This window comes from Nothobranchius furzeri, chromosome 18 (genome assembly GCF_043380555.1).
Source record: "Nothobranchius furzeri strain GRZ-AD chromosome 18, NfurGRZ-RIMD1, whole genome shotgun sequence".
In the NCBI taxonomy this organism is placed as follows: domain Eukaryota; kingdom Metazoa; phylum Chordata; class Actinopteri; order Cyprinodontiformes; family Nothobranchiidae; genus Nothobranchius; species Nothobranchius furzeri.
In genome coordinates, this window is record NC_091758.1 from 24688741 (window position 1) to 24704274 (window position 15534).

At 41.5% G+C, this 15534-nt stretch overlaps 1 long non-coding RNA gene across 1 annotated transcript; it reads right to left on the reverse strand.

Annotated features, from left to right (window-relative positions):
- Positions 1-2969: 2969 nt before the first annotated feature.
- On the reverse strand, positions 2970-9024 carry LOC139063964 (uncharacterized). Its single transcript, XR_011517283.1, has 3 exons — positions 8131-9024; positions 6489-6652; positions 2970-3195 (listed from the first exon to the last, which is right to left on the reverse strand). It is a non-coding gene; the product is annotated as an uncharacterized lncRNA (long non-coding RNA).
- Positions 9025-15534: the final 6510 nt, after the last annotated feature.

Sequence of the window (15534 nt, forward strand, 5' to 3'; positions counted from 1 at the left end):
TGATAAGAATTTACTCAGGAGTCTATACAACTGCATGCCAGCTTTTGTGGTGAAGGAGGAAGAGGACAGGTGCATGTTTTTACCCATGCACGTTGTACACAATATGTTATGAGAGTTTAATCTTTTTTTTTTTTTTGTTTCCACATCTGAACAGCATCATACTGGATGTGGATGGCTCTTCCAAGCACTTAATCTGGTTAGAATTTTTACAAACATTTGTGTTAATGTGTAGGTTTTAAAATAAATAATAATAAACACAATGTTGTTGTCAATAGCTTATCAGACATCCTGAAGTTCCTACAAGAAAGAGTTGACAACACTAAAACCTTTAACATAATGTGACAAGGGACGACCTTTACCAGAAAGGTCTGAAACAGCGGGCCAGACAGAAGCAGGCTTCCCCCAAAAACCAGCTAATTGTTTCCTTTATTGGAGAACACGACATTGATGAAGGAGCACTACGCCGAGAGTTCCTAACTGGTATGTATTCCTTGCTAATGTCAACATACCAACTTTGAATATAGTTGAAAATGGCAAACTGTCATTTCTTTTTTCCCAATAGAAATGATGCGAGGCCTTGAGTTGAACTTATTTGAAGGAGTTTCATGCAAAGGCAAAACCCCAAATATAGTATCTCTTACTACCAGGAAAACAGATACAGGTATGTGCAGTATGATGCTGCTCTGCAGTGTAACTTGGCTTGTTTTGTGTTCAGGATCTGTGGGGAGATCATTGCCACCAGCTTGGTTCAAGCAGGACCAGCACCGAATTTCTTTTCTACTTGGTCTTACCATTTCTTGCGTCATGGACAAATAACAAATGAAGATGCGCCAGAGGTGAATGATACGGCAATCCAGAACCTGATTCAGGAGGTAAATTAAACAGAATAATTTATTTTCTGTAAATTGTACTAACAAGTGTTTCTGATTGAAGGTCGAACGTGCCGAAGAAGACGCACTGACAGACCTTTCTGATGCCATTGTAGCATGTGGCTACACTGGTCAATTCACAGCAATTGCAAAAGGGCCATCATTGAGTAGGCTATGTTAATGTAGCATTAAACAAGTCATGCAATTTTTGAAAATTGAGTTATTACAAGTTCATTATTCTTTTTACTAGGGCCATCAGTTTGCATTCGGTGATGAGACTCATACCGATGCTAAGTCAGCTTAGAGAAGGACTGGCCATCTAGGGTTTGGATGAGCTGTTGCCACAACACCACCAGGCACTTCAGCCCCTCTTTCTTCCTGGGAACCTTAAACAGGTAAGTACAAATTCTTTAGGCCTCTGCAAAAAAAATATGTCCATTACAAAAACATATAGGAAATGCAGAGAAGCTGAAGCTGTTTTTGTTCCATCAACAGTTCTAATCGATTCTTATAAAAATACTAAGAATCAAATCGATTCACAAGTACAATAATCTGTTTGTTTAACAATGTTTGCCCCAATTTATTTTTTACAGCTATCATTTTTTTTACAGACAGCAATTTTAAGTTTTCTTTAAGGAAGCTATCAGATGTATTTTTTATTCTAATATCATGGCAATGAAGTTTTACATATTTTTTAGTGGTATACATCTTCATTTTCTTATATTAATTTAGCTCTGCAGGATAAGCAGAAGCAGCCCTAACAGTTTTATCTTTTTAATTCACAGTATTTTTAAAAACGTCTTTTGTAGGTGGATGCAGACTTCGTTGTGGAGGCACTGGCTCCTCAGTACAGTGACAATGGATCAGTAAGACACAAAGGAAGTGGACATGATCAACTTTTTGCAGGACCTCTTGCAAAACCTGGAAGAAGGAGGTAGCCACAGAACCATGCAGGATTATTCCACTTTTACTGCTCATAATGCTTAGCTCTTTTTAAAATTGTTATGTTCAGCGCCTTGGGCTCCTGCAAAGGCAGTGGAAGGTGTTACATAAATAAAAATTGATTGATTGAGAAAATTTTGAAGTGTGAGAGAGACCATTGTGTTTCACTCAATCCCCCATCAAATAAAAAAAATTTAAAAATAAATTATAAATATATTTGTTTTGAAACTGATTTAGCCATTACACCTTAATTACAGAGAGGTAATCAGTACCTCAATCATGTTAGTGACACACTGATTTTTTTTTCACCCTTCAGGAACAGATGACCAAGATGGGAGCCCATCAGATGGCTGTGGAGCAAAGCAGTTGTCAGTGCAAGGATTTTTTTCAGTGGGTTTCAGGCCAGGCACATTTGCCACTAACAGACACAGAAAGAGAATTTTACAAGATAACTAAATGTTGATCACGACAGTACCACCCGGTATGGACCACACTTAATCACCTTACCTACATGGCACGTTACTACATACACTGACTTTGAAAGTCAGCTTACTCAGGCAGTCTGTGATAGATTTGATTTTAGCAGACATTAAGTGAAAACAAGATGGCCACTGTTCTGGGTTCAGGTTACTGTATAATGGTTCAAATTTAACTTTGAATCCAAAAAGACAAATGGTTTTGTTAAATAATGTAATGTTTTGGAGCTAGAAAGCGACATTGTTACATGAATCCATAAAGTTAGGCTTATTGCCATTTCAAATACATGTTATGTATTTCTTTTGTAACATTAATAAAAGCACTGGAACTGATCTCTTGATTTTTTATTTCAAGTACACATTAATCTGACAAAGCAGCATTAACATATTCTCTGCACAATAGATAAAAGTTCCTTAGTGTTTGAACGCTCCCAATTTTGTGCCAGTAGCAACTGCAGTTCAGCATCTTAGGTGTGTTCTTGCTGTGTCTTTCTAAATCCATGCTTTCGTTCTTTTTTAAACACAGAAACAGTTTTGTTTACCTGTTAGTAGCTACAGTTTCGCCGACGGCTGCCGGCTTCTTCAGGCTGACGCTGTTGGTGGCGCGTCACTTCCTTCTCCGTTTATCTGCGGGCAGCAGAGACAACTGCCCGCAGATAAACGGAGAAGGAAGTGACGCGCCACCAACAGCGTCAGCCTGAAGAAGCCGGCAGCCGTCGGCGAAACTGTAGCTACTAACAGGTAAACAAAACTGTTTCTGTGTTTAAAAAAGAACGAAAGCATGGATGCAGTTCAGCATGCTGCTCTTCAGTGAGGGGACTGTCGAACTCCGGGACCACAGCAGCACCGTCCACATCTGGGCTGTACTCTGCAGCAACATCCCAGTCGATGTCTGGCTCTTGGAAATCCTGACATTACAACAAGAGAACAATGATGATGTTTCTATATTGAGCTGCAATTTGTCAACAAATAAGCAAAATTTCCTAAATTTTAATAGAAACCAAATTATCACATTGTTGTGCAGGATTACTATATGTCAAAATTAGATTAAAAAAATTACAAATAGCAGGGACAAGAATAACAAAAATTCAAAATGGTTTTGATTTAGAACTTTTACTATTTTGCAGGGGTGTAATTGTCATTTACTTGCATCACCGTAATTAAGTACAGTTTGCAATTTAAAATGTTTAACCTTTAGTAGGTTTTAGGGCTGGTTGATGAATAAAAGCATATTAATTTAAAAAAATCTAATCGATCGATAGATAATTATTTCAAAATGTTAAAACCGTAGAAGAGAATATATATTGAATTGCATCCCTGGCCATTTTATGCTATTTCTTTAAGCGACAGTCTGTAGTTTTCTGCCACTAGGGGGCAGTACGTACCTAAATCATAACAAACAAGCTACATTTTTGTGTTCCGTGATGAGCCTACCAATGAATAGCCGTAAAGGCCACCAAAAAAAGCACTGGGAGTGTTGCAGCACAATTTTTTTACGGGCTAACTACCTTGTCAGATCGTTCAACCTCCTGCAAAATGACAACAGGCACATCGGACTCCCTTTCATCAGTCAGCAGTAGAGAAATGCCATATTTCACATTCAGTATCTTTTAAAGCGGCGTTCAGTATGTTCATAGAGCTCCTCATTTAGCTTCAGGTTTGTGTTTCAATCTTTATTGAAATAATTTTTTAAACTTCCTGTAGAAAGCAAGGAGATCGTGACGTAACAGTTTTTTTTATTTTTATATAACTTTATTAACAAACAAAGCTTACAGGCAGATGTAACTGCTGGTTGTTGGAACTGTGAGCTGCACAAAAACAGGCATAGTTGCTCCAATGACTGGATTCAAATTGGGTTTTGGAGTTAGAAACCTACTCAATATGGCGGTGAAGCAGTTACTCTCCAGCAGCCAATGATGTCTATGGTACGGCTTATGTACAGAGAAACATGCTGTCTAAAGCCTGGTTCATGCTTCTCCGTCAGCTCCGCAAGGGACAGACACGCACGGATTGACGGAAGTGTTTTGCTCTCATACTTCTCCGTCTCCTGGAGAGTGTTGCAAAGCAATTCCTCGGCAGGACAACAGAGGGCGTAGCGCTGTTCTGTGGTATCCTGTCATGTATCCGGTCCAAGATAATGTGTTTATATTGTATTTTTTGTGTATATAAGAGACTTTTAACACGGACATATTTGTCTCTCATTCTCCTCCACCTCTTCATGCGCTCGCCACCTCTAAACCCACGTTTCCTGTCATTTCCGTCCACAAATAAAACGCTTGCTGCGCATCTTCTCTCTCCTCCAGTCACGGGGGAACTAAAAGTTCATGTTTTTAGAGTTTTTTCGCAAGGTATTCTTCAAGCTGCTCCGTGTCTGCTGCTTGTTATCCTCGGCTCTCTTTATGTTTTTGAGGGTGCAATGGCGGCGCTGTAAACAACAGCGGCATCCTGACCAATCACAAGCTTGCGTTGTCTGTCTCGACTGACGGCTGTTTAGAAAAGAGAGCTTTACTCCGTCCGTCCTTGCGGAAGTCTCCGGCAGGCCCGCAAGGATGTCGCGTGTCTCCGCACTGACGCAGACGGAGAAGCATGAATCAGGCTTAAGGCTACGTTCACACGGCAGGTCTTAAAAATCCATTCAGAATTTTTGAGTAAATTTAATGTTTTGTGTGGTTGTTCACATTATAACTGAAATACAACAGCAAACACTCTCCTGCGTTAACGTTAAAAGTACAGAAGAGAACAAGAACTCACACACTAGGAGCTCTGTGGAGTCTGAACTGAGAGGTGGAGCTGTGATCCCAAGAGCTTCACTGACAGACTTCATCCACAATTCCAGGATCACACCTGTCAAGTCTCGTGTTTTGAGCTGGAAACTATTTTTAAAACTAAACTATTTTACTCCTTATTCTCACAGTCGCCCCATGTTAGTATTTTCCCTCACTTAAGCCGCTTTCACATCTGGGTCGGCATGGATGCGTTCGGAACCAAATGTTTTGTTCACATATGGCTCACATGTGTGTATTTCGTTCTAAGGAGACTTTTTTTTCAGACTACTTCCCTCGGAGGTCCGGCTGGTGCCGAGCAGACACTATGGACTGATTGGCAGCTGAAACTCACACCTACCGCCTCCTATTGGGGAGTTGGATCAAACACCGGGGGGTTTCCGCATATGCGATTACTTTTCATCCTGGTTGCTGTTTAGCCCACATGAAGCACTGAGCTGCTGTCACCCGCTCCGCAGCAGAGGAGGACAGCAGTGTGTGTGTGTGTAGCAGCGGTTATAAGGACACGTCTGCAGCGGAGGACACTACAGCGCTGAAGTAGGAAGGATTAGAGGAGAGCAGATTATTAGAGAAGCGCAGTGTGTGTTGGTGCAGCGGTTTGATGAGGAATTATTGTTTAGCATAGGCGGACACCGCAGACTTCTTCCGCGCGTCTTTACCGCCGCCCACATGCTCGGGGATTTCCGCATTCCTGAGAAGCCCTGGGAATCACATGTGAACAAGAAACCACCCGTTCTATTCCGAACTCACGTGGCTGAGCCCCGACCATAGCAAAGCATCAAAAAACGGAACCAGAAAAACTTTTAGCGCTGAACTCACCTTCAAAATTAAATGTTAACCCTAACGTTTACAGTTGAAGCCATTACAACATGTTTGAGGTAATTTGGCCACTCCGGCTCTCTGTAGTGGTTTCCCAATTACACGAGGGAGGGAGGGGTAAACAGAACTCCGTTGGTAACCACGGTGAACAGGCTTGATGAAACATGAACGAATATCCCCAAATAATTAAAAACCATGAAGCCAAATGCAAAGTTTAGGGCAGAACATTGACCCAGAGGTTTTCTGATTGAGCAGATTTGTGAGAATACATGAAATGACCGCTTACAGACGGAGCAAGCTAGTTGCTAGCTTATGTGGCTTGACTAGTTATATCAATACAAAGTCATCTTGTTTCTCGTTTAAAATTATATTTATAATTTTAAAATATCTATATATTGCCCAGCCCTAGCTGTAGCCTATACTACACTGCTTACATTATTTCAGAATTTAATTTCACTATGTAAAAAAAAAAAATACAGTCAATTGCAGAAAGCCTCTTTCTAAGATGAATAATAAAGCATCATTGGAATAATTTAATTTCAAACCACTGAATAGACCAATGCAGATGTCAAATATTTACATTTCTACACTTAACTTACCTTGACATTTCTTGATGAACTGTAGACCGAGGGATAGTCTGTTAAGGTGTTGTCGCTGGTGTTGTGCGCTGTGGCACAGTTGGTGTTTGTTGCGGGCCCTCTGCTTGTAGATGAGCATTCAGTAAATCCATAAGGTTTCTCGTAACTTCTCGGATGGAACCAGTCTAAAGAAATAAAACAAAAAACACAGAAAAAGTTGTATTTGGTTATACAGCAAATGGGAAACACCTACAAATTGAAAAAATTGTAATTGGCTTGCACATTTATTGAAATTTATCAAGTCCAAGGCCTACAAAGCACTTTACACAACAGCCACACCCTTTTCACATGCTTACAGTGGTGATAAGCCAGATAGTAGCTACAGCTGCCCTGGGGCACACTGACAGAGGCGGGCCTGCTGAACACTGGCACCACCGGTCCCTCCGACCACCAACAGCAGGCAAAGTTGGTTAAGTGTCTTGCCCAAGGACACAACAGCAGCACTCTCTGGTTGGAGCTGGGATGGAACCTGCTGTTTATCTGGCCCTGACCCACGCCTGTTCCCTGACCATGCACCAACCTGCTTCCCTGGATTACCATGAGAATTTCAGGACTAAACTTTTAATAAAGCTTTTACACATTTTCTTATTTTCTGGTGTCATTACAGGTCCTCCACCTCAGCCATTACATTCATTTTCCTCTACATCTTCTGTGGTTTAACATGCAACAGTGAATTGTGCTGCATCATGGTACCACAGACTGTGTAATACAACATTTCGCGCATTTCACAGAAAACAAATGTTAGTTCGCTTACACCAGAAATACAACCTTACTCATTGCTGAGACTTAGAAACAGAAACTGTTTTTGTTTTGTTACTGCTTATGTAACCCCAGACTCAGTATTAGTAAGTTAGGCTCATTATGTTTAAAGACCAGCGGCTAGGTTTGACAGGATTACAAAAAGAAATAATGCAAGTGCAAAATGAAATGGAAGGAGGCAGGAATTGAGCAAAAATAGAAATTGTTATTTTGTTGGGGAAATTACTACTGGATTACACTCACTTAACATAGCATTAATATTTTCAGAAACATACAAACAGATTGAAAGCTAGCTGACGCGCCAGTCAGGGCAGGTGTTGTGTCAAAATGTGTTTCCCTATCAAAAACGGTTTTCTCCTACGGCTTTGGTCAAAATTTTCCATCGTTCAATTATAATGAGTTCCACTTTTTAATAACATTCTCTTACTTTGATGACCCATCTTGTTCATTACAGCGCGAGAAAAACATTGGGATATATTTATGTCGATGGATGAAACACATTTTGATAGTTAGCAGTTAGATGAGGAAACAATGTTCATGGAGTAAACGCTAACGAATAACTACTGTAATGTCCAAAGAGCTAACTATTAAAAACAAAGGTGGGAATACTAAACAAAAAACATCTACACTAGGTCCAGAGCTAGCATTGGGGACGAGTGATATGTTAGGGTAAAACTCAAATCTGCTGAGGCCATTTTATGAAAGTTGTAGCTATAGTGAATAACCTAATCCACCTAGCTATGTGCCCCTGTTGCAATATTAAATGCGAGGAGTCGTAAAAAGTAGCATAACACAACAATTTTATGGAATAAACTGCAGCTAGTAGCCTTGAAAAATAACTTACTTGAGCGTCTTGTTGGTTCTGGTCCATTTTGCTGGTGCAGGTGAAACTCTCGCTCCAGATCAGAGCGGGTATTAGCCAGGCTGTTAGTGCGCAGATGCGGCAGCCACACAGGAAAATCCACAGAGCGCAAAACGAGCGCACCCCAAAGAGGTTTGTTCCCGCCCAGTCCCACAAGTCTTTCTATTGGCTGAGCGGTTGCTAGGAGATTGTACTTCTAAGTTTTGAGCGAGAGCAGACAAGATCCGTGAGAGCAGGGGACAGACTTGTGGGAGGAGTTTTGATCCGTGTAGAGAAAAAGTTGTCACATGAGAAGACAATACCAGTGTAAGAAGGTTAAATCTGAGCGCAAAAACAAAGATTTGAAGGAGAACAGAGTGAATTTGAAAGAGAGCAGACATTTTGAGCGCAAGCATTACAAGTTTTGAGAGCAATAATATAAAATAGTATTCTGAAATTAAAAAGATGGTCTCTTGATATGAAATTCTGCTCTCAAATTGAAAGTTCAACTGCTCAGTTTCTGGCACTTTAATTCTTCCACGCCTCCAGAGTGCCAAAACTCCCAACAGCCGAGCGAGCAGAATCAGAAACCGAGCGCGCAGAAAGGCTGCCACACGTGCAGTGAGGCTGCCGCACCGAGCGCGCAGTGAGGCTGCCGCGCGCATGTTTTCCTCTGCCGTGTGCTCGTTGGCCAACGAGGTTTGTCACTTGTGCACATCCTTGTGCGCTCACAGACACAGTTTGCTCCCTCTCAGTGTACAAATGACCTCCTCGCCATGTATATTTTCACTCATGAGGTTCTAACCTCCACGCGCGAGTCCCGTTCGCACGCGCGATGTGCACAATACGCGTGCACGGGTTTTGGCTACGCTTGCACGGGTTTTGGCGGAAACCTGACACCATACAAAATGTCTTCAACGATGAGAAGGGGCTCCCGGATGCCCCTCTGGGACAGAGCCAGCTGGGTATATCATGGACTCCTGGAAACAGTGGAACATAATCTGCCTCTCTCAACTGTCTGTAGAGGATTCTGAAGATGTCTGGATATTCGTTGTTTTGGTGTCAGGATTCCTGCTGTTTGGCTTGAGCAGTTACCTGGCATGCCGGAAAATTAACGAGCTTTCTAGGAATATTGGCTCAATCCCGGAGCTGAGGAATGGAATGCATCGCGCTATGAATGCACAAACTCCTATAATTGTCGAGATGAGTTGTAAGCTTGGAACTTTGGCTGAGATTCAGGCTCTGGCCCAAAAGGTGGATTCCATCAAGGAGAGAGTTGACTGATCAGCACGGATTGGGATAGATTAATCACGCCATTAATGGATCTAGAGGGGTTGAAGACCAACATAACTTTAAGGCAGAGAGGAAATAATCTCTGTCTGTCCCCAAAACAATTCTTATCTGAATCTGGTGCCCTTGAAGCCTGTGAGGCTGAAGTGAAAAGTGTCCCCCTCAGAACAACTGTTTTGATTGCTGCTTGATGAGCACACATTTTCTTCCGGCTCTTGGAGGGTGCAGACGCTTTTCTTCTCCTCTCCTCCATATCTTGTCCTCAAGGCCTTTGTCTGTCTGTGTGTGCTGGGTGCACGGCTGCTTCTGTATTTTTTCTGGAAACTGGAAACTGAAATTCACTAAAATGGATCTCGTCAGTTGGTCACACAACACGGTTGATACAATTTTTTTTCAACGATGAGAACGGGAGAAAAGGCTCCCGGATGCCCCTCCGGGACAGACCAGCTGTCTGTGGAGGACTCTGAAGATGTGTGGATATTCGTGGTGTTGGTGTCGGGTTTCCTGCTGATCCGCATTGGAGGCTACCTGGCTTACTGGAAAATTAACGAGCTGTTGAGGAATATTGGCCTAATCCCCGAGCTCAGAGATGGATTGCACCGCGTTGTGAATTCACACTCGCATAATTGTCGAGATGAATCGTAAGCTTGGAACTTTGGCCGAGATTCATTAATTGGCACAGAAGATGGATGCCATCAAGGATAGAGTGGACAAATCGGCACGGATTGAGATAGTTTAATGTCCATTATTGGGATTTTGAGAGGTTGAGGACCAACAAACTGTAAGACAGAGAGGAAATTATCTCTGTCTGGCCCCAAAACAATTTCTAATCGGAATCTGGCGCCCTTGAGCCTGCAAGGCTCCAATGAAAACTCCCCCCTCAGAAGATATGTGGAATGTGCCGTCGCTATGGCAACTCAACTCTGTCTCCTATCCCAGCCTGGGCGGGACTGCGGGAAGGCCGCTGAAACGTTCCACGGTCACTGCAACCCTCCAACCCTCAATGCTCCTCTACTTATCCACACTGAGGTGACATGCGCTGCTTATCGTGGCTGCAGGAACTGAAGTGGAGATAGTCCCAACCTACCACCCCACCTAGTGGACACTTGTGTTGTGTAATGTCTGAAGTCTGTTGCATATATGTCTGAGGTGTTTTTTTGCAGAGCAAAGCTGCCCTCCCGTGGAGGGTAACTCTGAAGTGCCTTTTTTCCCTCCATCTGAACCAATCCTCATGTAACCCTCTTATCTCTATTGAGAATCTGACTTATGTTAAGAAGAAGAAAAGATGATTTCTATAGCGCCTCTCAAGATAAAAATCACGAGGCGCTTAAGCATAATTCTGCGCACACGAAGACGCGTAAGAGACCTGGATGATGAAGCTCAATGGTTAAAGGAATCACTGAAGCGGTGTGATGCGCTCCGTCGTGCGTCTAGGCGGTACCATAGGAGGCGAGCTGCCGTGGTTCGCCGCATGCTACAGGAGCGAGCTATCTAGGTGCGCACAGCGTCCCCCGGTCCCCTCCCCCCTCCCCTTTGTCCGGAACTCTACCTCACCAGTCTGAAGCAGCCACCCTGTCCGTAACAAGTCCGGACCTGTTACTAGGGGGCTTCGTCCGGTTAAATTCCGGAACACGTTATCCGGATGTTTGTATTCAGACACAAAGGTCTTACGGACAGAGTCCGGAACATTTCCGTTTTTCATGGCTTGTCTGAAGGGGGCTATATAAACCCTCTTGATCTATTACGGTATAATGACTTGGCTTGCAAATGACCACAGTCACCAGTTCTTGTCATGTGTCTATGTACGTTTGTCTGATCTCAGAATTGTGTGTTTTGTAACTCTAATTTCACTCTGGGATTAATAAAGTATTTTTGAATAGAATTTGAATTTGAATTGAATTAAGACCCAAAGGGTTGGGGGGCTGGGTGGAAAAATCTGGCGGGCCGGATGTGGCCCATGAGCCGTTAGTTTAGGTTCACTGGCTTAGAGTGGCATCAGAAATTGTCCTCTTCTGTAAATCATTAGGAAAATCTGCAACACAAGAATTTCTAAGCTGCCTTCAAGGCACGGGGTTGACTGTGAACCCCTCTAAATGTGTACTTGTGCTTCATGAAACTGAGTATTTGGGTTTCAGGGTTGGAAATGGTGAAGTCCTGTCACACAGGGAATGTCTTTCTAGTAATGTGTTTGAATGTTTATTTTTTTATGGGTTAACTGTTTTGATTGCTGCTTGATGAGCACACATTCAGGTATCTTTCAGTTTCTCTCAGTAGGTTTGTACGCAATTGTTTAGAGGTTGTCTTTGAGTTACGAGTTGCTGCTTGAGCATCAAACAGAGGGAGTCCAGTTGTAGCAGATTTCCTTACTTGGCCTAATCAGCACCATTGGATCATATCAATTCTCAAGGTAGAGATTTCAGTTAAGTTTTTTTCTGTTTTTGTTTGTTTTGATGGTGATAGGTATTCATTTATTGGTGTAGTGTAAGAAAGCCATGGAATGCCAAAGGTCATTCTACTGCTCAGCCATCTTCATCCGTGCGCTAAAGGTTCTGTGTCTGGTTTCCGAACCAGAACTCATGCTCTGTTTATGAGCTCACCATCTGGGAAACCGTCATAACAAAGTTGCTCTTCTGCTCCCTTATCTGGTGCTGCAAGCTGCAAGACTCCTGGAGAAGATGGGACTTTTTAACCTTAATAAAAAAAATTAGGGATGCAATGATGCTACTTTTTTCCAAACTGATACAATACCGATACTTGGATCGGAGTATTCGCCGATACGTATTACCGATACTCCTACCACACAAAAAATGCTAGGAATTGGAATAAAGTTTTTATTTTCTTCTCTGCTTTCATCAGGAAAAGACTGTGAGGCAGATAACGAGTAACATATATGAATAGAAATTATCACAAAACTAAAATATTAGGTGAACAGAAATGACAAGTTGCAGTGAAGCCACTTTCAAGCAACTGCATTGGTATGTTAACTTTTACCGATACTGGTAGAACCAAACCATTATTTGTTTAAACCTGCAACAACTGTTGTGGACATGTATTATGGTGCATTTTCTTTAAATACTCTAAATTCTGCCTAAAAAAAATCAGTCCAGTGCCATCTTTAGCTCAGAACGGTGGAACACATTTATTTTGAGCTGGTTTAAATCCGTGTTAGCCAATGGTTGATACTGTACAGTCCAACGTAGCTTACAGTACTACGTAGCAGCACTGTGACTGTAGGTTATAAACACATCACGGTCTCAGCCACGCCTTGTAGCAGTTGGAACTTGGATTAGCCGCAAGTGAGTGTTTATGCTGTAGTTTAGCTATTGTTTAGCATTAGCATTGAGTCAGAATGTTAGCTTAGCTTCTAAAATAATTATTTAGAAGCTTGACTGTTTGTATTTTAGTGTATTTTTTTAACGTACAACTCCTTCACCAACTTGGGGTTTGAACCAGGTTATGCTGGGTTTAAAGAGCATTTCACAAATTAGTCCAAGCCATACCAGTGATTAGCCGGATCCCACCGACTATTGCTGCTTCCCATAATGCCTGGTTCATATCAGACGCAGAAGCGCAAAAGTGCACCGTGAAGCTCCGTGAAACGGAGAGCGCTTCAATTCGATGCCCTTGTTAACCTTAATTACATCCACTCGCGTTATGCTGGCATCAAGCAGGCCTCCATAGCGAAACTACAGAAGATCCAAAATGCGGCAGCCAGGTTACTGACTGGTACCAGGAGATCTGAACACATCACGCCTGTCTTGGCATCCCTACACTGGCTTCCAGTCTCCTTTAGAATTTTGTTTAAAGTTCTAGTGTTAGTTTTTAAATGTTTAAATGAGTTGGCTCCACGAAATCTATCTGATCTGATCTATCCTTATGTTCCCTCAAGGAACCTTCGGTCAGCACAGCAAGGACTGCTGGTCGTTCCCAAACACAGACTAAAATCTCGAGGGGGTTGTGCTTTCTCTGTACTGGGGCCGAGGCTCTGGAATGAGCTACCTACATGAACAGGTCACCACACTCGGCAATTTTAAGAGCCATCTGAAAACACACTTTTATTCTTAGGCTTTTACTCAAGAGGGTTCTCGTTAATGGGTGGCTTTGCACTTTTTGCTCCCCCACCTAGATTTTATCTACATGTTTTTGTTGGTTTTTAAATGGTTTTACATGTTTTTATTTCTTTGTTCATTTCTGTTGTGCAGCGCTTTGTTTGGTCCTTGGGCCATGTGAAGGCGCTATATAAATAAAGTAGTAGTAGTAGCAGCGATCGTTTTGGCATGTGCTCTTTTATGTTTTTGCGAGCCCCATCAATCCTGGCAGGAAGTCAAACCAAAACAGAAGAGGCAGGCGGTAAATTAAACAAAATAGAGAAATTTTTCTAAATATATATTACAAAAAATAAAAATGGTGTAGGTGGCATTTTCAGCATTCTGGTGTATTTACACAGGTTGTTACACCTATTTTACCTACAGAAGTAAAACCTTAACTTGATTACTATTTCTCGGTAACAATTTGTTCACATGCCTCCAGCTGATTAATGCAGACAGAACTAAAACACTATAAATCAGACACTTCTAATAAAAGGTTGATTGTGTGTTTATTTTATTCTTGTTAATAATACCAGCAGGTGGCTTAGGACTGAACTGAAATTTAATGACCATTTTAACATTTAATAACAACCACACCTCTTTGTTATATTCCTATTTTACAGTGCAACAATTTCATTTACCCCAGTCTTAATAAAATTATTACTAGTCAAATAGAAAACACAGTATCAGCAGGTAGTAGCAGAATTCTTATGTAACGATTTCTAACAACTGCATTGATTAGAGACCTACCCAAATCCTTAAAATAAAAGAAAACAAGCAACATGTATTGGGCAGATTGGATGAATATTCCAGATATCTTTGAATCTGTTGTTCCGAGTAAATTTTTATCTTCCAGATATCTATAATAATTCTTACTATCCATAATGAACACTTGAGATCTTTTAAATATAGTTATTCTCAAGACAAATGGTGTCACATTTCCCATTCACATGTATTGGGTTTCCAGCATGAGATGGAAGTTCTGAAATGAAAATGATTCTAGTTTAAATGTAAATTCAAATATTCAAATAAAATTATTGATAGCTGGAAGTTTTTTTTTCCATTGTATCTATTTAAAATAAGAAATTTTACAAGTAACAGTTGAATTATGCTTGTTTAAAATGAGTTTCTCCTGGTCGGAATTCAGTTTAGCTCTTGTTTTTCTGGAACATTAATTTGTTCTATGAACAGATTGGATCAGAAACACATGACCAGTCTGCCTAATGTTTAAACAGCCAGATAGCCTTGCTTCTGAATAACATTGACTAGCCAGCCAACTCCACTAAATCATGTCCTGTTACTTTGTTTCTTTTGTGATGTCCATGTCTGGGTGGGGGGGTCATACATGGAAACAACTTATTTTGGGAGTGACTCCTCCTCCAGCTTCCCAAGCACTGAAGTTTGACTTCAGCTCAGTCTTTATTTTTACTTTACAACTGTAACGTGAGGAAGTATGGGTTTTCTGTGCCAAAGGTCGTATTTGCCTGGCTGGGTCAAAGCTGGGTCACGCAGCACCTTCAACCACAGATTAAGACCTTTGCCGCCAGCAAGTCTGAAGAACTTCACAACAGCCAACACCTTCATCTCCAGAGGAAGGAATTCACACACAGCCTAGTCATAATAAAACAGTCTCAAGCTTTTCTTTGTTTATTAATGTTAAATAATCATTTGATCACTTTGCTCATTATAAATGTATTTTAATCAAATGAATGATTATTATGCTTTGGGTAATCATAATGAACTATAATGAATCAGTATGCTTAATTAAATGTTTTTGAAGATGTTTAGCGATGACCTTCACACTTCCTCACACAAGGTTGTATTCACAGTAACTAAAAACACATTTGCTCTGACGCACAACAAGTTTGCTTTGGGAAGAGAAGTGATTTTGGTAGGTTAGTCAGAACGAGAGTGAGAACAAAAGAGAGAGGAAGTGTGGAACCAACGCCATGGGGAAAGGAGGCTTCCGGCTCTTTCCCCCCCCCCCCCCCCCACGCTATTTCTGTCAAGCCAGACAGAATAGCTGAAA